The sequence below is a fragment of the Schistocerca cancellata genome, unplaced genomic scaffold, assembly GCF_023864275.1.
Source record: "Schistocerca cancellata isolate TAMUIC-IGC-003103 unplaced genomic scaffold, iqSchCanc2.1 HiC_scaffold_749, whole genome shotgun sequence".
NCBI classification, from domain to species: Eukaryota; Metazoa; Arthropoda; class Insecta; order Orthoptera; family Acrididae; genus Schistocerca; species Schistocerca cancellata.
In genome coordinates this window covers 85498-101005 of record NW_026046760.1, presented here as the reverse complement: position 1 = coordinate 101005, position 15508 = coordinate 85498, and the positions used below count along the sequence as shown (strand labels likewise).

The 15508-nt window shown below is 53.7% G+C and overlaps 45 non-coding genes across 45 annotated transcripts; 22 read left to right on the top strand and 23 right to left on the bottom strand.

Annotated features, from left to right (window-relative positions):
• Positions 1–243: 243 nt before the first annotated feature.
• Positions 244–316, bottom strand: Trnar-acg (transfer RNA arginine (anticodon ACG)). The gene has a single exon. It is a non-coding gene; the product is annotated as a tRNA-Arg (tRNA).
• A 442-nt stretch (positions 317–758) lies between these two features.
• Trnai-uau (transfer RNA isoleucine (anticodon UAU)) lies at positions 759–850 on the top strand. Its single transcript is given in 2 exon segments — positions 759–796; positions 815–850. It is a non-coding gene; the product is annotated as a tRNA-Ile (tRNA).
• Positions 851–961: 111 nt separating this feature from the next.
• Trnad-guc (transfer RNA aspartic acid (anticodon GUC)) lies at positions 962–1033 on the top strand. Its single transcript has one exon. It is a non-coding gene; the product is annotated as a tRNA-Asp (tRNA).
• Positions 1034–1269: 236 nt separating this feature from the next.
• Trnam-cau (transfer RNA methionine (anticodon CAU)) lies at positions 1270–1341 on the bottom strand. Its single transcript has one exon. It is a non-coding gene; the product is annotated as a tRNA-Met (tRNA).
• A 248-nt stretch (positions 1342–1589) lies between these two features.
• Trnar-acg (transfer RNA arginine (anticodon ACG)) lies at positions 1590–1662 on the bottom strand. Its single transcript has one exon. It is a non-coding gene; the product is annotated as a tRNA-Arg (tRNA).
• Positions 1663–2104: 442 nt separating this feature from the next.
• Trnai-uau (transfer RNA isoleucine (anticodon UAU)) lies at positions 2105–2196 on the top strand. The gene is given in 2 exon segments: positions 2105–2142; positions 2161–2196. It is a non-coding gene; the product is annotated as a tRNA-Ile (tRNA).
• A 111-nt stretch (positions 2197–2307) lies between these two features.
• Positions 2308–2379, top strand: Trnad-guc (transfer RNA aspartic acid (anticodon GUC)). Its single transcript has one exon. It is a non-coding gene; the product is annotated as a tRNA-Asp (tRNA).
• Positions 2380–2615: 236 nt separating this feature from the next.
• Positions 2616–2687, bottom strand: Trnam-cau (transfer RNA methionine (anticodon CAU)). The gene has a single exon. It is a non-coding gene; the product is annotated as a tRNA-Met (tRNA).
• A 248-nt stretch (positions 2688–2935) lies between these two features.
• Positions 2936–3008, bottom strand: Trnar-acg (transfer RNA arginine (anticodon ACG)). The gene has a single exon. It is a non-coding gene; the product is annotated as a tRNA-Arg (tRNA).
• A 442-nt stretch (positions 3009–3450) lies between these two features.
• On the top strand, positions 3451–3542 carry Trnai-uau (transfer RNA isoleucine (anticodon UAU)). The gene is given in 2 exon segments: positions 3451–3488; positions 3507–3542. It is a non-coding gene; the product is annotated as a tRNA-Ile (tRNA).
• A 111-nt stretch (positions 3543–3653) lies between these two features.
• Positions 3654–3725, top strand: Trnad-guc (transfer RNA aspartic acid (anticodon GUC)). The gene has a single exon. It is a non-coding gene; the product is annotated as a tRNA-Asp (tRNA).
• Positions 3726–3961: 236 nt separating this feature from the next.
• On the bottom strand, positions 3962–4033 carry Trnam-cau (transfer RNA methionine (anticodon CAU)). Its single transcript has one exon. It is a non-coding gene; the product is annotated as a tRNA-Met (tRNA).
• A 248-nt stretch (positions 4034–4281) lies between these two features.
• On the bottom strand, positions 4282–4354 carry Trnar-acg (transfer RNA arginine (anticodon ACG)). The gene has a single exon. It is a non-coding gene; the product is annotated as a tRNA-Arg (tRNA).
• Positions 4355–4796: 442 nt separating this feature from the next.
• Positions 4797–4888, top strand: Trnai-uau (transfer RNA isoleucine (anticodon UAU)). The gene is given in 2 exon segments: positions 4797–4834; positions 4853–4888. It is a non-coding gene; the product is annotated as a tRNA-Ile (tRNA).
• Positions 4889–4999: 111 nt separating this feature from the next.
• On the top strand, positions 5000–5071 carry Trnad-guc (transfer RNA aspartic acid (anticodon GUC)). Its single transcript has one exon. It is a non-coding gene; the product is annotated as a tRNA-Asp (tRNA).
• A 236-nt stretch (positions 5072–5307) lies between these two features.
• Positions 5308–5379, bottom strand: Trnam-cau (transfer RNA methionine (anticodon CAU)). Its single transcript has one exon. It is a non-coding gene; the product is annotated as a tRNA-Met (tRNA).
• Positions 5380–5627: 248 nt separating this feature from the next.
• On the bottom strand, positions 5628–5700 carry Trnar-acg (transfer RNA arginine (anticodon ACG)). The gene has a single exon. It is a non-coding gene; the product is annotated as a tRNA-Arg (tRNA).
• Positions 5701–6142: 442 nt separating this feature from the next.
• On the top strand, positions 6143–6234 carry Trnai-uau (transfer RNA isoleucine (anticodon UAU)). Its single transcript is given in 2 exon segments — positions 6143–6180; positions 6199–6234. It is a non-coding gene; the product is annotated as a tRNA-Ile (tRNA).
• Positions 6235–6345: 111 nt separating this feature from the next.
• Trnad-guc (transfer RNA aspartic acid (anticodon GUC)) lies at positions 6346–6417 on the top strand. Its single transcript has one exon. It is a non-coding gene; the product is annotated as a tRNA-Asp (tRNA).
• Positions 6418–6653: 236 nt separating this feature from the next.
• Trnam-cau (transfer RNA methionine (anticodon CAU)) lies at positions 6654–6725 on the bottom strand. The gene has a single exon. It is a non-coding gene; the product is annotated as a tRNA-Met (tRNA).
• Positions 6726–6973: 248 nt separating this feature from the next.
• Positions 6974–7046, bottom strand: Trnar-acg (transfer RNA arginine (anticodon ACG)). The gene has a single exon. It is a non-coding gene; the product is annotated as a tRNA-Arg (tRNA).
• A 442-nt stretch (positions 7047–7488) lies between these two features.
• Positions 7489–7580, top strand: Trnai-uau (transfer RNA isoleucine (anticodon UAU)). Its single transcript is given in 2 exon segments — positions 7489–7526; positions 7545–7580. It is a non-coding gene; the product is annotated as a tRNA-Ile (tRNA).
• A 111-nt stretch (positions 7581–7691) lies between these two features.
• Trnad-guc (transfer RNA aspartic acid (anticodon GUC)) lies at positions 7692–7763 on the top strand. The gene has a single exon. It is a non-coding gene; the product is annotated as a tRNA-Asp (tRNA).
• A 236-nt stretch (positions 7764–7999) lies between these two features.
• Positions 8000–8071, bottom strand: Trnam-cau (transfer RNA methionine (anticodon CAU)). The gene has a single exon. It is a non-coding gene; the product is annotated as a tRNA-Met (tRNA).
• Positions 8072–8319: 248 nt separating this feature from the next.
• Trnar-acg (transfer RNA arginine (anticodon ACG)) lies at positions 8320–8392 on the bottom strand. The gene has a single exon. It is a non-coding gene; the product is annotated as a tRNA-Arg (tRNA).
• A 442-nt stretch (positions 8393–8834) lies between these two features.
• Trnai-uau (transfer RNA isoleucine (anticodon UAU)) lies at positions 8835–8926 on the top strand. Its single transcript is given in 2 exon segments — positions 8835–8872; positions 8891–8926. It is a non-coding gene; the product is annotated as a tRNA-Ile (tRNA).
• A 111-nt stretch (positions 8927–9037) lies between these two features.
• Trnad-guc (transfer RNA aspartic acid (anticodon GUC)) lies at positions 9038–9109 on the top strand. The gene has a single exon. It is a non-coding gene; the product is annotated as a tRNA-Asp (tRNA).
• Positions 9110–9345: 236 nt separating this feature from the next.
• Positions 9346–9417, bottom strand: Trnam-cau (transfer RNA methionine (anticodon CAU)). Its single transcript has one exon. It is a non-coding gene; the product is annotated as a tRNA-Met (tRNA).
• Positions 9418–9665: 248 nt separating this feature from the next.
• Positions 9666–9738, bottom strand: Trnar-acg (transfer RNA arginine (anticodon ACG)). The gene has a single exon. It is a non-coding gene; the product is annotated as a tRNA-Arg (tRNA).
• Positions 9739–10180: 442 nt separating this feature from the next.
• Positions 10181–10272, top strand: Trnai-uau (transfer RNA isoleucine (anticodon UAU)). Its single transcript is given in 2 exon segments — positions 10181–10218; positions 10237–10272. It is a non-coding gene; the product is annotated as a tRNA-Ile (tRNA).
• A 111-nt stretch (positions 10273–10383) lies between these two features.
• Positions 10384–10455, top strand: Trnad-guc (transfer RNA aspartic acid (anticodon GUC)). Its single transcript has one exon. It is a non-coding gene; the product is annotated as a tRNA-Asp (tRNA).
• Positions 10456–10692: 237 nt separating this feature from the next.
• Trnam-cau (transfer RNA methionine (anticodon CAU)) lies at positions 10693–10764 on the bottom strand. The gene has a single exon. It is a non-coding gene; the product is annotated as a tRNA-Met (tRNA).
• A 248-nt stretch (positions 10765–11012) lies between these two features.
• On the bottom strand, positions 11013–11085 carry Trnar-acg (transfer RNA arginine (anticodon ACG)). Its single transcript has one exon. It is a non-coding gene; the product is annotated as a tRNA-Arg (tRNA).
• Positions 11086–11527: 442 nt separating this feature from the next.
• Positions 11528–11619, top strand: Trnai-uau (transfer RNA isoleucine (anticodon UAU)). The gene is given in 2 exon segments: positions 11528–11565; positions 11584–11619. It is a non-coding gene; the product is annotated as a tRNA-Ile (tRNA).
• Positions 11620–11730: 111 nt separating this feature from the next.
• On the top strand, positions 11731–11802 carry Trnad-guc (transfer RNA aspartic acid (anticodon GUC)). The gene has a single exon. It is a non-coding gene; the product is annotated as a tRNA-Asp (tRNA).
• Positions 11803–12038: 236 nt separating this feature from the next.
• Positions 12039–12110, bottom strand: Trnam-cau (transfer RNA methionine (anticodon CAU)). The gene has a single exon. It is a non-coding gene; the product is annotated as a tRNA-Met (tRNA).
• A 248-nt stretch (positions 12111–12358) lies between these two features.
• On the bottom strand, positions 12359–12431 carry Trnar-acg (transfer RNA arginine (anticodon ACG)). Its single transcript has one exon. It is a non-coding gene; the product is annotated as a tRNA-Arg (tRNA).
• A 442-nt stretch (positions 12432–12873) lies between these two features.
• Positions 12874–12965, top strand: Trnai-uau (transfer RNA isoleucine (anticodon UAU)). Its single transcript is given in 2 exon segments — positions 12874–12911; positions 12930–12965. It is a non-coding gene; the product is annotated as a tRNA-Ile (tRNA).
• A 111-nt stretch (positions 12966–13076) lies between these two features.
• On the top strand, positions 13077–13148 carry Trnad-guc (transfer RNA aspartic acid (anticodon GUC)). Its single transcript has one exon. It is a non-coding gene; the product is annotated as a tRNA-Asp (tRNA).
• A 236-nt stretch (positions 13149–13384) lies between these two features.
• On the bottom strand, positions 13385–13456 carry Trnam-cau (transfer RNA methionine (anticodon CAU)). The gene has a single exon. It is a non-coding gene; the product is annotated as a tRNA-Met (tRNA).
• Positions 13457–13704: 248 nt separating this feature from the next.
• Trnar-acg (transfer RNA arginine (anticodon ACG)) lies at positions 13705–13777 on the bottom strand. Its single transcript has one exon. It is a non-coding gene; the product is annotated as a tRNA-Arg (tRNA).
• Positions 13778–14219: 442 nt separating this feature from the next.
• On the top strand, positions 14220–14311 carry Trnai-uau (transfer RNA isoleucine (anticodon UAU)). The gene is given in 2 exon segments: positions 14220–14257; positions 14276–14311. It is a non-coding gene; the product is annotated as a tRNA-Ile (tRNA).
• Positions 14312–14422: 111 nt separating this feature from the next.
• Positions 14423–14494, top strand: Trnad-guc (transfer RNA aspartic acid (anticodon GUC)). Its single transcript has one exon. It is a non-coding gene; the product is annotated as a tRNA-Asp (tRNA).
• Positions 14495–14730: 236 nt separating this feature from the next.
• On the bottom strand, positions 14731–14802 carry Trnam-cau (transfer RNA methionine (anticodon CAU)). The gene has a single exon. It is a non-coding gene; the product is annotated as a tRNA-Met (tRNA).
• A 248-nt stretch (positions 14803–15050) lies between these two features.
• On the bottom strand, positions 15051–15123 carry Trnar-acg (transfer RNA arginine (anticodon ACG)). Its single transcript has one exon. It is a non-coding gene; the product is annotated as a tRNA-Arg (tRNA).
• Between the last annotated feature and the right edge of the window lie 385 nt (positions 15124–15508).

The following is a 15508-nucleotide window of genomic DNA, read 5'->3' as shown; positions in this document are numbered from 1 at the left end:
ACGTGCGACACTTGGAAAAGCGTTGTCTGCGTCGCGTACCGTTTAATTAACTGTGCAACATCTCTCAGCTTGGCTTGTCTCGACTTTGCTCGACTGACGCTACGCTGACGCTTGCACGAAGCGATATTTACCACGATCGTCTCGAGATGCAGCTGCGAGATGCTCAGGATTGACATTGCACTCCACGCAGGTGGAAACATTCGAATGCACTGCCTAGCTACGCGCCCGCAACTAACAAAATGCCGACCCTGCCAGGATTCGAACCTGGAATCTTCTGATCCGTAGTCAGACGCGTTATCCGTTGCGCCACAGGGCCACTGTTCGCCTTTCGTCATATGAGGCGGGTACACATCGCAGAGCAACGTGTTCTCCGTGGCTCGGCAACTGCGTGTCGTCCACTGACAACGGCGGCGCGGCCACTCTGGTCTTCCGCACTCTGCAGGGAGCTGCCAAGGAAGGCATCTCTCCTCCAGCTGCTCGGCCACGGTGCGCCTGCATAGCTTAGAGCTTGCCACACATCTGCCCTCGCTGTTGGACAGGTAGCAGAAGGCAAGGCGCGCGTTTTTCTGCAATTTTTCGGTGATGACAAGCGGTTGATATGCTTGTAAGTGTAGCATATGAAGCAAGAATCGTATGAAGCATCCGTAACCAGGTGCTAAAGTCGCAGTATGGCCGCAGGTGACGGTCGTATGATGGGTCTGTAGCCACAACAGGTTGGCAGCAAAGCAAATACCGCTAACTGAAAGCACCCTGCTGTAGCCCCAGTGGCGCAATTGGTTAGCGCACGGTACTTATAAGGCAGTAGCCGTGAGCAATGCCGGGGTTGTGAGTTCGAGCCTCACCTGGGGCATACTTTTATTTCGTAGCAGCTGACTCTGAAAGCATCGGGACGCTAGATTTGAGATGAATCACCTACTTGAGAAGCATAAGTGTGCGTGCGTTGTGCGTACCGATTGCGTATTCCTCGGTAGTATAGTGGTTAGTATCCCCGCCTGTCACGCGGGAGACCGGGGTTCGATTCCCCGCCGGGGAGGTGCGATTTTTATATCGCGAAAGTTGCACGTGTGGCCCGAAAAGACATTAACGTTGTGATCGAGAAATGTAGTTGCTGCAGAATCGTAAGAAACTCTGCGTCTTAGGAAGTGCTTCTCGTATTCTCCACACGACGTCGTCGTCGTTTCAGAACTTACAGGGTTTGCTGTTGACGCTGAGTCAGCGCACCCCAGGCTTAATGATCGAGCTCGAAGCACCCAAGAAAAAGAATAATTTTAGCAGAGCGTGGTTTCGATCCACGGACCTCTGGGTTATGGGCCCAGCACGCTTCCACTGCGCCACTCTGCTGCGTGACGTGCGACACTTGGAAAAGCGTTGTCTGCGTCGCGTACCGTTTAATTAACTGTGCAACATCTCTCAGCTTGGCTTGTCTCGACTTTGCTCGACTGACGCTACGCTGACGCTTGCACGAAGCGATATTTACCACGATCGTCTCGAGATGCAGCTGCGAGATGCTCAGGATTGACATTGCACTCCACGCAGGTGGAAACATTCGAATGCACTGCCTAGCTACGCGCCCGCAACTAACAAAATGCCGACCCTGCCAGGATTCGAACCTGGAATCTTCTGATCCGTAGTCAGACGCGTTATCCGTTGCGCCACAGGGCCACTGGTCGCCTTTCGTCATATGAGGCGGGTACACATCGCAGAGCAACGTGTTCTCCGTGGCTCGGCAACTGCGTGTCGTCCACTGACAACGGCGGCGCGGCCACTCTGGTCTTCCGCACTCTGCAGGGAGCTGCCAAGGAAGGCATCTCTCCTCCAGCTGCTCGGCCACGGTGCGCCTGCATAGCTTAGAGCTTGCCACACATCTGCCCTCGCTGTTGGACAGGTAGCAGAAGGCAAGGCGCGCGTTTTTCTGCAATTTTTCGGTGATGACAAGCGGTTGATATGCTTGTAAGTGTAGCATATGAAGCAAGAATCGTATGAAGCATCCGTAACCAGGTGCTAAAGTCGCAGTATGGCCGCAGGTGACGGTCGTATGATGGGTCTGTAGCCACAACAGGTTGGCAGCAAAGCAAATACCGCTAACTGAAAGCACCCTGCTGTAGCCCCAGTGGCGCAATTGGTTAGCGCACGGTACTTATAAGGCAGTAGCCGTGAGCAATGCCGGGGTTGTGAGTTCGAGCCTCACCTGGGGCATACTTTTATTTCGTAGCAGCTGACTCTGAAAGCATCGGGACGCTAGATTTGAGATGAATCACCTACTTGAGAAGCATAAGTGTGCGTGCGTTGTGCGTACCGATTGCGTATTCCTCGGTAGTATAGTGGTTAGTATCCCCGCCTGTCACGCGGGAGACCGGGGTTCGATTCCCCGCCGGGGAGGTGCGATTTTTATATCGCGAAAGTTGCACGTGTGGCCCGAAAAGACATTAACGTTGTGATCGAGAAATGTAGTTGCTGCAGAATCGTAAGAAACTCTGCGTCTTAGGAAGTGCTTCTCGTATTCTCCACACGACGTCGTCGTCGTTTCAGAACTTACAGGGTTTGCTGTTGACGCTGAGTCAGCGCACCCCAGGCTTAATGATCGAGCTCGAAGCACCCAAGAAAAAGAATAATTTTAGCAGAGCGTGGTTTCGATCCACGGACCTCTGGGTTATGGGCCCAGCACGCTTCCACTGCGCCACTCTGCTGCGTGACGTGCGACACTTGGAAAAGCGTTGTCTGCGTCGCGTACCGTTTAATTAACTGTGCAACATCTCTCAGCTTGGCTTGTCTCGACTTTGCTCGACTGACGCTACGCTGACGCTTGCACGAAGCGATATTTACCACGATCGTCTCGAGATGCAGCTGCGAGATGCTCAGGATTGACATTGCACTCCACGCAGGTGGAAACATTCGAATGCACTGCCTAGCTACGCGCCCGCAACTAACAAAATGCCGACCCTGCCAGGATTCGAACCTGGAATCTTCTGATCCGTAGTCAGACGCGTTATCCGTTGCGCCACAGGGCCACTGGTCGCCTTTCGTCATATGAGGCGGGTACACATCGCAGAGCAACGTGTTCTCCGTGGCTCGGCAACTGCGTGTCGTCCACTGACAACGGCGGCGCGGCCACTCTGGTCTTCCGCACTCTGCAGGGAGCTGCCAAGGAAGGCATCTCTCCTCCAGCTGCTCGGCCACGGTGCGCCTGCATAGCTTAGAGCTTGCCACACATCTGCCCTCGCTGTTGGACAGGTAGCAGAAGGCAAGGCGCGCGTTTTTCTGCAATTTTTCGGTGATGACAAGCGGTTGATATGCTTGTAAGTGTAGCATATGAAGCAAGAATCGTATGAAGCATCCGTAACCAGGTGCTAAAGTCGCAGTATGGCCGCAGGTGACGGTCGTATGATGGGTCTGTAGCCACAACAGGTTGGCAGCAAAGCAAATACCGCTAACTGAAAGCACCCTGCTGTAGCCCCAGTGGCGCAATTGGTTAGCGCACGGTACTTATAAGGCAGTAGCCGTGAGCAATGCCGGGGTTGTGAGTTCGAGCCTCACCTGGGGCATACTTTTATTTCGTAGCAGCTGACTCTGAAAGCATCGGGACGCTAGATTTGAGATGAATCACCTACTTGAGAAGCATAAGTGTGCGTGCGTTGTGCGTACCGATTGCGTATTCCTCGGTAGTATAGTGGTTAGTATCCCCGCCTGTCACGCGGGAGACCGGGGTTCGATTCCCCGCCGGGGAGGTGCGATTTTTATATCGCGAAAGTTGCACGTGTGGCCCGAAAAGACATTAACGTTGTGATCGAGAAATGTAGTTGCTGCAGAATCGTAAGAAACTCTGCGTCTTAGGAAGTGCTTCTCGTATTCTCCACACGACGTCGTCGTCGTTTCAGAACTTACAGGGTTTGCTGTTGACGCTGAGTCAGCGCACCCCAGGCTTAATGATCGAGCTCGAAGCACCCAAGAAAAAGAATAATTTTAGCAGAGCGTGGTTTCGATCCACGGACCTCTGGGTTATGGGCCCAGCACGCTTCCACTGCGCCACTCTGCTGCGTGACGTGCGACACTTGGAAAAGCGTTGTCTGCGTCGCGTACCGTTTAATTAACTGTGCAACATCTCTCAGCTTGGCTTGTCTCGACTTTGCTCGACTGACGCTACGCTGACGCTTGCACGAAGCGATATTTACCACGATCGTCTCGAGATGCAGCTGCGAGATGCTCAGGATTGACATTGCACTCCACGCAGGTGGAAACATTCGAATGCACTGCCTAGCTACGCGCCCGCAACTAACAAAATGCCGACCCTGCCAGGATTCGAACCTGGAATCTTCTGATCCGTAGTCAGACGCGTTATCCGTTGCGCCACAGGGCCACTGGTCGCCTTTCGTCATATGAGGCGGGTACACATCGCAGAGCAACGTGTTCTCCGTGGCTCGGCAACTGCGTGTCGTCCACTGACAACGGCGGCGCGGCCACTCTGGTCTTCCGCACTCTGCAGGGAGCTGCCAAGGAAGGCATCTCTCCTCCAGCTGCTCGGCCACGGTGCGCCTGCATAGCTTAGAGCTTGCCACACATCTGCCCTCGCTGTTGGACAGGTAGCAGAAGGCAAGGCGCGCGTTTTTCTGCAATTTTTCGGTGATGACAAGCGGTTGATATGCTTGTAAGTGTAGCATATGAAGCAAGAATCGTATGAAGCATCCGTAACCAGGTGCTAAAGTCGCAGTATGGCCGCAGGTGACGGTCGTATGATGGGTCTGTAGCCACAACAGGTTGGCAGCAAAGCAAATACCGCTAACTGAAAGCACCCTGCTGTAGCCCCAGTGGCGCAATTGGTTAGCGCACGGTACTTATAAGGCAGTAGCCGTGAGCAATGCCGGGGTTGTGAGTTCGAGCCTCACCTGGGGCATACTTTTATTTCGTAGCAGCTGACTCTGAAAGCATCGGGACGCTAGATTTGAGATGAATCACCTACTTGAGAAGCATAAGTGTGCGTGCGTTGTGCGTACCGATTGCGTATTCCTCGGTAGTATAGTGGTTAGTATCCCCGCCTGTCACGCGGGAGACCGGGGTTCGATTCCCCGCCGGGGAGGTGCGATTTTTATATCGCGAAAGTTGCACGTGTGGCCCGAAGAGACATTAACGTTGTGATCGAGAAATGTAGTTGCTGCAGAATCGTAAGAAACTCTGCGTCTTAGGAAGTGCTTCTCGTATTCTCCACACGACGTCGTCGTCGTTTCAGAACTTACAGGGTTTGCTGTTGACGCTGAGTCAGCGCACCCCAGGCTTAATGATCGAGCTCGAAGCACCCAAGAAAAAGAATAATTTTAGCAGAGCGTGGTTTCGATCCACGGACCTCTGGGTTATGGGCCCAGCACGCTTCCACTGCGCCACTCTGCTGCGTGACGTGCGACACTTGGAAAAGCGTTGTCTGCGTCGCGTACCGTTTAATTAACTGTGCAACATCTCTCAGCTTGGCTTGTCTCGACTTTGCTCGACTGACGCTACGCTGACGCTTGCACGAAGCGATATTTACCACGATCGTCTCGAGATGCAGCTGCGAGATGCTCAGGATTGACATTGCACTCCACGCAGGTGGAAACATTCGAATGCACTGCCTAGCTACGCGCCCGCAACTAACAAAATGCCGACCCTGCCAGGATTCGAACCTGGAATCTTCTGATCCGTAGTCAGACGCGTTATCCGTTGCGCCACAGGGCCACTGGTCGCCTTTCGTCATATGAGGCGGGTACACATCGCAGAGCAACGTGTTCTCCGTGGCTCGGCAACTGCGTGTCGTCCACTGACAACGGCGGCGCGGCCACTCTGGTCTTCCGCACTCTGCAGGGAGCTGCCAAGGAAGGCATCTCTCCTCCAGCTGCTCGGCCACGGTGCGCCTGCATAGCTTAGAGCTTGCCACACATCTGCCCTCGCTGTTGGACAGGTAGCAGAAGGCAAGGCGCGCGTTTTTCTGCAATTTTTCGGTGATGACAAGCGGTTGATATGCTTGTAAGTGTAGCATATGAAGCAAGAATCGTATGAAGCATCCGTAACCAGGTGCTAAAGTCGCAGTATGGCCGCAGGTGACGGTCGTATGATGGGTCTGTAGCCACAACAGGTTGGCAGCAAAGCAAATACCGCTAACTGAAAGCACCCTGCTGTAGCCCCAGTGGCGCAATTGGTTAGCGCACGGTACTTATAAGGCAGTAGCCGTGAGCAATGCCGGGGTTGTGAGTTCGAGCCTCACCTGGGGCATACTTTTATTTCGTAGCAGCTGACTCTGAAAGCATCGGGACGCTAGATTTGAGATGAATCACCTACTTGAGAAGCATAAGTGTGCGTGCGTTGTGCGTACCGATTGCGTATTCCTCGGTAGTATAGTGGTTAGTATCCCCGCCTGTCACGCGGGAGACCGGGGTTCGATTCCCCGCCGGGGAGGTGCGATTTTTATATCGCGAAAGTTGCACGTGTGGCCCGAAAAGACATTAACGTTGTGATCGAGAAATGTAGTTGCTGCAGAATCGTAAGAAACTCTGCGTCTTAGGAAGTGCTTCTCGTATTCTCCACACGACGTCGTCGTCGTTTCAGAACTTACAGGGTTTGCTGTTGACGCTGAGTCAGCGCACCCCAGGCTTAATGATCGAGCTCGAAGCACCCAAGAAAAAGAATAATTTTAGCAGAGCGTGGTTTCGATCCACGGACCTCTGGGTTATGGGCCCAGCACGCTTCCACTGCGCCACTCTGCTGCGTGACGTGCGACACTTGGAAAAGCGTTGTCTGCGTCGCGTACCGTTTAATTAACTGTGCAACATCTCTCAGCTTGACTTGTCTCGACTTTGCTCGACTGACGCTACGCTGACGCTTGCACGAAGCGATATTTACCACGATCGTCTCGAGATGCAGCTGCGAGATGCTCAGGATTGACATTGCACTCCACGCAGGTGGAAACATTCGAATGCACTGCCTAGCTACGCGCCCGCAACTAACAAAATGCCGACCCTGCCAGGATTCGAACCTGGAATCTTCTGATCCGTAGTCAGACGCGTTATCCGTTGCGCCACAGGGCCACTGGTCGCCTTTCGTCATATGAGGCGGGTACACATCGCAGAGCAACGTGTTCTCCGTGGCTCGGCAACTGCGTGTCGTCCACTGACAACGGCGGCGCGGCCACTCTGGTCTTCCGCACTCTGCAGGGAGCTGCCAAGGAAGGCATCTCTCCTCCAGCTGCTCGGCCACGGTGCGCCTGCATAGCTTAGAGCTTGCCACACATCTGCCCTCGCTGTTGGACAGGTAGCAGAAGGCAAGGCGCGCGTTTTTCTGCAATTTTTCGGTGATGACAAGCGGTTGATATGCTTGTAAGTGTAGCATATGAAGCAAGAATCGTATGAAGCATCCGTAACCAGGTGCTAAAGTCGCAGTATGGCCGCAGGTGACGGTCGTATGATGGGTCTGTAGCCACAACAGGTTGGCAGCAAAGCAAATACCGCTAACTGAAAGCACCCTGCTGTAGCCCCAGTGGCGCAATTGGTTAGCGCACGGTACTTATAAGGCAGTAGCCGTGAGCAATGCCGGGGTTGTGAGTTCGAGCCTCACCTGGGGCATACTTTTATTTCGTAGCAGCTGACTCTGAAAGCATCGGGACGCTAGATTTGAGATGAATCACCTACTTGAGAAGCATAAGTGTGCGTGCGTTGTGCGTACCGATTGCGTATTCCTCGGTAGTATAGTGGTTAGTATCCCCGCCTGTCACGCGGGAGACCGGGGTTCGATTCCCCGCCGGGGAGGTGCGATTTTTATATCGCGAAAGTTGCACGTGTGGCCCGAAAAGACATTAACGTTGTGATCGAGAAATGTAGTTGCTGCAGAATCGTAAGAAACTCTGCGTCTTAGGAAGTGCTTCTCGTATTCTCCACACGACGTCGTCGTCGTTTCAGAACTTACAGGGTTTGCTGTTGACGCTGAGTCAGCGCACCCCAGGCTTAATGATCGAGCTCGAAGCACCCAAGAAAAAGAATAATTTTAGCAGAGCGTGGTTTCGATCCACGGACCTCTGGGTTATGGGCCCAGCACGCTTCCACTGCGCCACTCTGCTGCGTGACGTGCGACACTTGGAAAAGCGTTGTCTGCGTCGCGTACCGTTTAATTAACTGTGCAACATCTCTCAGCTTGGCTTGTCTCGACTTTGCTCGACTGACGCTACGCTGACGCTTGCACGAAGCGATATTTACCACGATCGTCTCGAGATGCAGCTGCGAGATGCTCAGGATTGACATTGCACTCCACGCAGGTGGAAACATTCGAATGCACTGCCTAGCTACGCGCCCGCAACTAACAAAATGCCGACCCTGCCAGGATTCGAACCTGGAATCTTCTGATCCGTAGTCAGACGCGTTATCCGTTGCGCCACAGGGCCACTGGTCGCCTTTCGTCATATGAGGCGGGTACACATCGCAGAGCAACGTGTTCTCCGTGGCTCGGCAACTGCGTGTCGTCCACTGACAACGGCGGCGCGGCCACTCTGGTCTTCCGCACTCTGCAGGGAGCTGCCAAGGAAGGCATCTCTCCTCCAGCTGCTCGGCCACGGTGCGCCTGCATAGCTTAGAGCTTGCCACACATCTGCCCTCGCTGTTGGACAGGTAGCAGAAGGCAAGGCGCGCGTTTTTCTGCAATTTTTCGGTGATGACAAGCGGTTGATATGCTTGTAAGTGTAGCATATGAAGCAAGAATCGTATGAAGCATCCGTAACCAGGTGCTAAAGTCGCAGTATGGCCGCAGGTGACGGTCGTATGATGGGTCTGTAGCCACAACAGGTTGGCAGCAAAGCAAATACCGCTAACTGAAAGCACCCTGCTGTAGCCCCAGTGGCGCAATTGGTTAGCGCACGGTACTTATAAGGCAGTAGCCGTGAGCAATGCCGGGGTTGTGAGTTCGAGCCTCACCTGGGGCATACTTTTATTTCGTAGCAGCTGACTCTGAAAGCATCGGGACGCTAGATTTGAGATGAATCACCTACTTGAGAAGCATAAGTGTGCGTGCGTTGTGCGTACCGATTGCGTATTCCTCGGTAGTATAGTGGTTAGTATCCCCGCCTGTCACGCGGGAGACCGGGGTTCGATTCCCCGCCGGGGAGGTGCGATTTTTATATCGCGAAAGTTGCACGTGTGGCCCGAAAAGACATTAACGTTGTGATCGAGAAATGTAGTTGCTGCAGAATCGTAAGAAACTCTGCGTCTTAGGAAGTGCTTCTCGTATTCTCCACACGACGTCGTCGTCGTTTCAGAACTTACAGGGTTTGCTGTTGACGCTGAGTCAGCGCACCCCAGGCTTAATGATCGAGCTCGAAGCACCCAAGAAAAAGAATAATTTTAGCAGAGCGTGGTTTCGATCCACGGACCTCTGGGTTATGGGCCCAGCACGCTTCCACTGCGCCACTCTGCTGCGTGACGTGCGACACTTGGAAAAGCGTTGTCTGCGTCGCGTACCGTTTAATTAACTGTGCAACATCTCTCAGCTTGACTTGTCTCGACTTTGCTCGACTGACGCTACGCTGACGCTTGCACGAAGCGATATTTACCACGATCGTCTCGAGATGCAGCTGCGAGATGCTCAGGATTGACATTGCACTCCACGCAGGTGGAAACATTCGAATGCACTGCCTAGCTACGCGCCCGCAACTAACAAAATGCCGACCCTGCCAGGATTCGAACCTGGAATCTTCTGATCCGTAGTCAGACGCGTTATCCGTTGCGCCACAGGGCCACTGGTCGCCTTTCGTCATATGAGGCGGGTACACATCGCAGAGCAACGTGTTCTCCGTGGCTCGGCAACTGCGTGTCGTCCACTGACAACGGCGGCGCGGCCACTCTGGTCTTCCGCACTCTGCAGGGAGCTGCCAAGGAAGGCATCTCTCCTCCAGCTGCTCGGCCACGGTGCGCCTGCATAGCTTAGAGCTTGCCACACATCTGCCCTCGCTGTTGGACAGGTAGCAGAAGGCAAGGCGCGCGTTTTTCTGCAATTTTTCGGTGATGACAAGCGGTTGATATGCTTGTAAGTGTAGCATATGAAGCAAGAATCGTATGAAGCATCCGTAACCAGGTGCTAAAGTCGCAGTATGGCCGCAGGTGACGGTCGTATGATGGGTCTGTAGCCACAACAGGTTGGCAGCAAAGCAAATACCGCTAACTGAAAGCACCCTGCTGTAGCCCCAGTGGCGCAATTGGTTAGCGCACGGTACTTATAAGGCAGTAGCCGTGAGCAATGCCGGGGTTGTGAGTTCGAGCCTCACCTGGGGCATACTTTTATTTCGTAGCAGCTGACTCTGAAAGCATCGGGACGCTAGATTTGAGATGAATCACCTACTTGAGAAGCATAAGTGTGCGTGCGTTGTGCGTACCGATTGCGTATTCCTCGGTAGTATAGTGGTTAGTATCCCCGCCTGTCACGCGGGAGACCGGGGTTCGATTCCCCGCCGGGGAGGTGCGGATTTTTATATCGCGAAAGTTGCACGTGTGGCCCGAAAAGACATTAACGTTGTGATCGAGAAATGTAGTTGCTGCAGAATCGTAAGAAACTCTGCGTCTTAGGAAGTGCTTCTCGTATTCTCCACACGACGTCGTCGTCGTTTCAGAACTTACAGGGTTTGCTGTTGACGCTGAGTCAGCGCACCCCAGGCTTAATGATCGAGCTCGAAGCACCCAAGAAAAAGAATAATTTTAGCAGAGCGTGGTTTCGATCCACGGACCTCTGGGTTATGGGCCCAGCACGCTTCCACTGCGCCACTCTGCTGCGTGACGTGCGACACTTGGAAAAGCGTTGTCTGCGTCGCGTACCGTTTAATTAACTGTGCAACATCTCTCAGCTTGGCTTGTCTCGACTTTGCTCGACTGACGCTACGCTGACGCTTGCACGAAGCGATATTTACCACGATCGTCTCGAGATGCAGCTGCGAGATGCTCAGGATTGACATTGCACTCCACGCAGGTGGAAACATTCGAATGCACTGCCTAGCTACGCGCCCGCAACTAACAAAATGCCGACCCTGCCAGGATTCGAACCTGGAATCTTCTGATCCGTAGTCAGACGCGTTATCCGTTGCGCCACAGGGCCACTGGTCGCCTTTCGTCATATGAGGCGGGTACACATCGCAGAGCAACGTGTTCTCCGTGGCTCGGCAACTGCGTGTCGTCCACTGACAACGGCGGCGCGGCCACTCTGGTCTTCCGCACTCTGCAGGGAGCTGCCAAGGAAGGCATCTCTCCTCCAGCTGCTCGGCCACGGTGCGCCTGCATAGCTTAGAGCTTGCCACACATCTGCCCTCGCTGTTGGACAGGTAGCAGAAGGCAAGGCGCGCGTTTTTCTGCAATTTTTCGGTGATGACAAGCGGTTGATATGCTTGTAAGTGTAGCATATGAAGCAAGAATCGTATGAAGCATCCGTAACCAGGTGCTAAAGTCGCAGTATGGCCGCAGGTGACGGTCGTATGATGGGTCTGTAGCCACAACAGGTTGGCAGCAAAGCAAATACCGCTAACTGAAAGCACCCTGCTGTAGCCCCAGTGGCGCAATTGGTTAGCGCACGGTACTTATAAGGCAGTAGCCGTGAGCAATGCCGGGGTTGTGAGTTCGAGCCTCACCTGGGGCATACTTTTATTTCGTAGCAGCTGACTCTGAAAGCATCGGGACGCTAGATTTGAGATGAATCACCTACTTGAGAAGCATAAGTGTGCGTGCGTTGTGCGTACCGATTGCGTATTCCTCGGTAGTATAGTGGTTAGTATCCCCGCCTGTCACGCGGGAGACCGGGGTTCGATTCCCCGCCGGGGAGGTGCGATTTTTATATCGCGAAAGTTGCACGTGTGGCCCGAAAAGACATTAACGTTGTGATCGAGAAATGTAGTTGCTGCAGAATCGTAAGAAACTCTGCGTCTTAGGAAGTGCTTCTCGTATTCTCCACACGACGTCGTCGTCGTTTCAGAACTTACAGGGTTTGCTGTTGACGCTGAGTCAGCGCACCCCAGGCTTAATGATCGAGCTCGAAGCACCCAAGAAAAAGAATAATTTTAGCAGAGCGTGGTTTCGATCCACGGACCTCTGGGTTATGGGCCCAGCACGCTTCCACTGCGCCACTCTGCTGCGTGACGTGCGACACTTGGAAAAGCGTTGTCTGCGTCGCGTACCGTTTAATTAACTGTGCAACATCTCTCAGCTTGACTTGTCTCGACTTTGCTCGACTGACGCTACGCTGACGCTTGCACGAAGCGATATTTACCACGATCGTCTCGAGATGCAGCTGCGAGATGCTCAGGATTGACATTGCACTCCACGCAGGTGGAAACATTCGAATGCACTGCCTAGCTACGCGCCCGCAACTAACAAAATGCCGACCCTGCCAGGATTCGAACCTGGAATCTTCTGATCCGTAGTCTGACGCGTTATCCGTTGCGCCACAGGGCCACTGGTCGCCTTTCGTCATATGAGGCGGGTACACATCGCAGAGCAACGTGTTCTCCGTGGCTCGGCAACTGCGTGTCGTCCACTGACAACGGCGGCGCGGCCACTCTGGTCTTCCGCACTCTGCAGGGAGCTGCCAAGGAAGGCATCTCTCCTCCAGCTGCTCGGCCACGGTGCGCCTGCATAGCTTAGAGCTTGCCACACATCTGCCCTCGCTGTTGGACAGGTAGCAGAAGGCAAGGCGCGCGTTTTTCTGCAATTTTTCGGTGATGACAAGCGGTTGATATGCTTGTAAGTGTAGCATATGAAGCAAGAATCGTATGAAGCATCCGTAACCAGGTGCTAAAGTCGCAGTATGGCCGCAGGTGACGGTCGTATGATGGGTCTGTAGCCACAACAGGTTGGCAGCAAAGCAAATACCGCTAACTGAAAGCACCCTGCTGTAGCCCCAGTGGCGCAATTGGTTAGCGCACGGTACTTATAAGGCAGTAGCCGTGAGCAATGCCGGGGTTGTGAGTTCGAGCCTCACCTGGGGCATACTTTTATTTCGTAGCAGCTGACTCTGAAAGCATCGGGACGCTAGATTTGAGATGAATCACCTACTTGAGAAGCATAAGTGTGCGTGCGTTGTGCGTACCGATTGCGTATTCCTCGGTAGTATAGTGGTTAGTATCCCCGCCTGTCACGCGGGAGACCGGGGTTCGATTCCCCGCCGGGGAGGTGCGATTTTTATATCGCGAAAGTTGCACGTGTGGCCCGAAAAGACATTAACGTTGTGATCGAGAAATGTAGTTGCTGCAGAATCGTAAGAAACTCTGCGTCTTAGGAAGTGCTTCTCGTATTCTCCACACGACGTCGTCGTCGTTTCAGAACTTACAGGGTTTGCTGTTGACGCTGAGTCAGCGCACCCCAGGCTTAATGATCGAGCTCGAAGCACCCAAGAAAAAGAATAATTTTAGCAGAGCGTGGTTTCGATCCACGGACCTCTGGGTTATGGGCCCAGCACGCTTCCACTGCGCCACTCTGCTGCGTGACGTGCGACACTTGGAAAAGCGTTGTCTGCGTCGCGTACCGTTTAATTAACTGTGCAACATCTCTCAGCTTGACTTGTCTCGACTTTGCTCGACTGACGCTACGCTGACGCTTGCACGAAGCGATATTTACCACGATCGTCTCGAGATGCAGCTGCGAGATGCTCAGGATTGACATTGCACTCCACGCAGGTGGAAACATTCGAATGCACTGCCTAGCTACGCGCCCGCAACTAACAAAATGCCGACCCTGCCAGGATTCGAACCTGGAATCTTCTGATCCGTAGTCTGACGCGTTATCCGTTGCGCCACAGGGCCACTGGTCGCCTTTCGTCATATGAGGCGGGTACACATCGCAGAGCAACGTGTTCTCCGTGGCTCGGCAACTGCGTGTCGTCCACTGACAACGGCGGCGCGGCCACTCTGGTCTTCCGCACTCTGCAGGGAGCTGCCAAGGAAGGCATCTCTCCTCCAGCTGCTCGGCCACGGTGCGCCTGCATAGCTTAGAGCTTGCCACACATCTGCCCTCGCTGTTGGACAGGTAGCAGAAGGCAAGGCGCGCGTTTTTCTGCAATTTTTCGGTGATGACAAGCGGTTGATATGCTTGTAAGTGTAGCATATGAAGCAAGAATCGTATGAAGCATCCGTAACCAGGTGCTAAAGTCGCAGTATGGCCGCAGGTGACGGTCGTATGATGGGTCTGTAGCCACAACAGGTTGGCAGCAAAGCAAATACCGCTAACTGAAAGCACCCTGCTGTAGCCCCAGTGGCGCAATTGGTTAGCGCACGGTACTTATAAGGCAGTAGCCGTGAGCAATGCCGGGGTTGTGAGTTCGAGCCTCACCTGGGGCATACTTTTATTTCGTAGCAGCTGACTCTGAAAGCATCGGGACGCTAGATTTGAGATGAATCACCTACTTGAGAAGCATAAGTGTGCGTGCGTTGTGCGTACCGATTGCGTATTCCTCGGTAGTATAGTGGTTAGTATCCCCGCCTGTCACGCGGGAGACCGGGGTTCGATTCCCCGCCGGGGAGGTGCGATTTTTATATCGCGAAAGTTGCACGTGTGGCCCGAAAAGACATTAACGTTGTGATCGAGAAATGTAGTTGCTGCAGAATCGTAAGAAACTCTGCGTCTTAGGAAGTGCTTCTCGTATTCTCCACACGACGTCGTCGTCGTTTCAGAACTTACAGGGTTTGCTGTTGACGCTGAGTCAGCGCACCCCAGGCTTAATGATCGAGCTCGAAGCACCCAAGAAAAAGAATAATTTTAGCAGAGCGTGGTTTCGATCCACGGACCTCTGGGTTATGGGCCCAGCACGCTTCCACTGCGCCACTCTGCTGCGTGACGTGCGACACTTGGAAAAGCGTTGTCTGCGTCGCGTACCGTTTAATTAACTGTGCAACATCTCTCAGCTTGACTTGTCTCGACTTTGCTCGACTGACGCTACGCTGACGCTTGCACGAAGCGATATTTACCACGATCGTCTCGAGATGCAGCTGCGAGATGCTCAGGATTGACATTGCACTCCACGCAGGTGGAAACATTCGAATGCACTGCCTAGCTACGCGCCCGCAACTAACAAAATGCCGACCCTGCCAGGATTCGAACCTGGAATCTTCTGATCCGTAGTCTGACGCGTTATCCGTTGCGCCACAGGGCCACTGGTCGCCTTTCGTCATATGAGGCGGGTACACATCGCAGAGCAACGTGTTCTCCGTGGCTCGGCAACTGCGTGTCGTCCACTGACAACGGCGGCGCGGCCACTCTGGTCTTCCGCACTCTGCAGGGAGCTGCCAAGGAAGGCATCTCTCCTCCAGCTGCTCGGCCACGGTGCGCCTGCATAGCTTAGAGCTTGCCACACATCTGCCCTCGCTGTTGGACAGGTAGCAGAAGGCAAGGCGCGCGTTTTTCTGCAATTTTTCGGTGATGACAAGCGGTTGATATGCTTGTAAGTGTAGCATATGAAGCAAGAATCGTATGAAGCATCCGTAACCAGGTGCTAAAGTCGCAGTATGGCCGCAGGTGACGGTCGTATGATGGGTCTG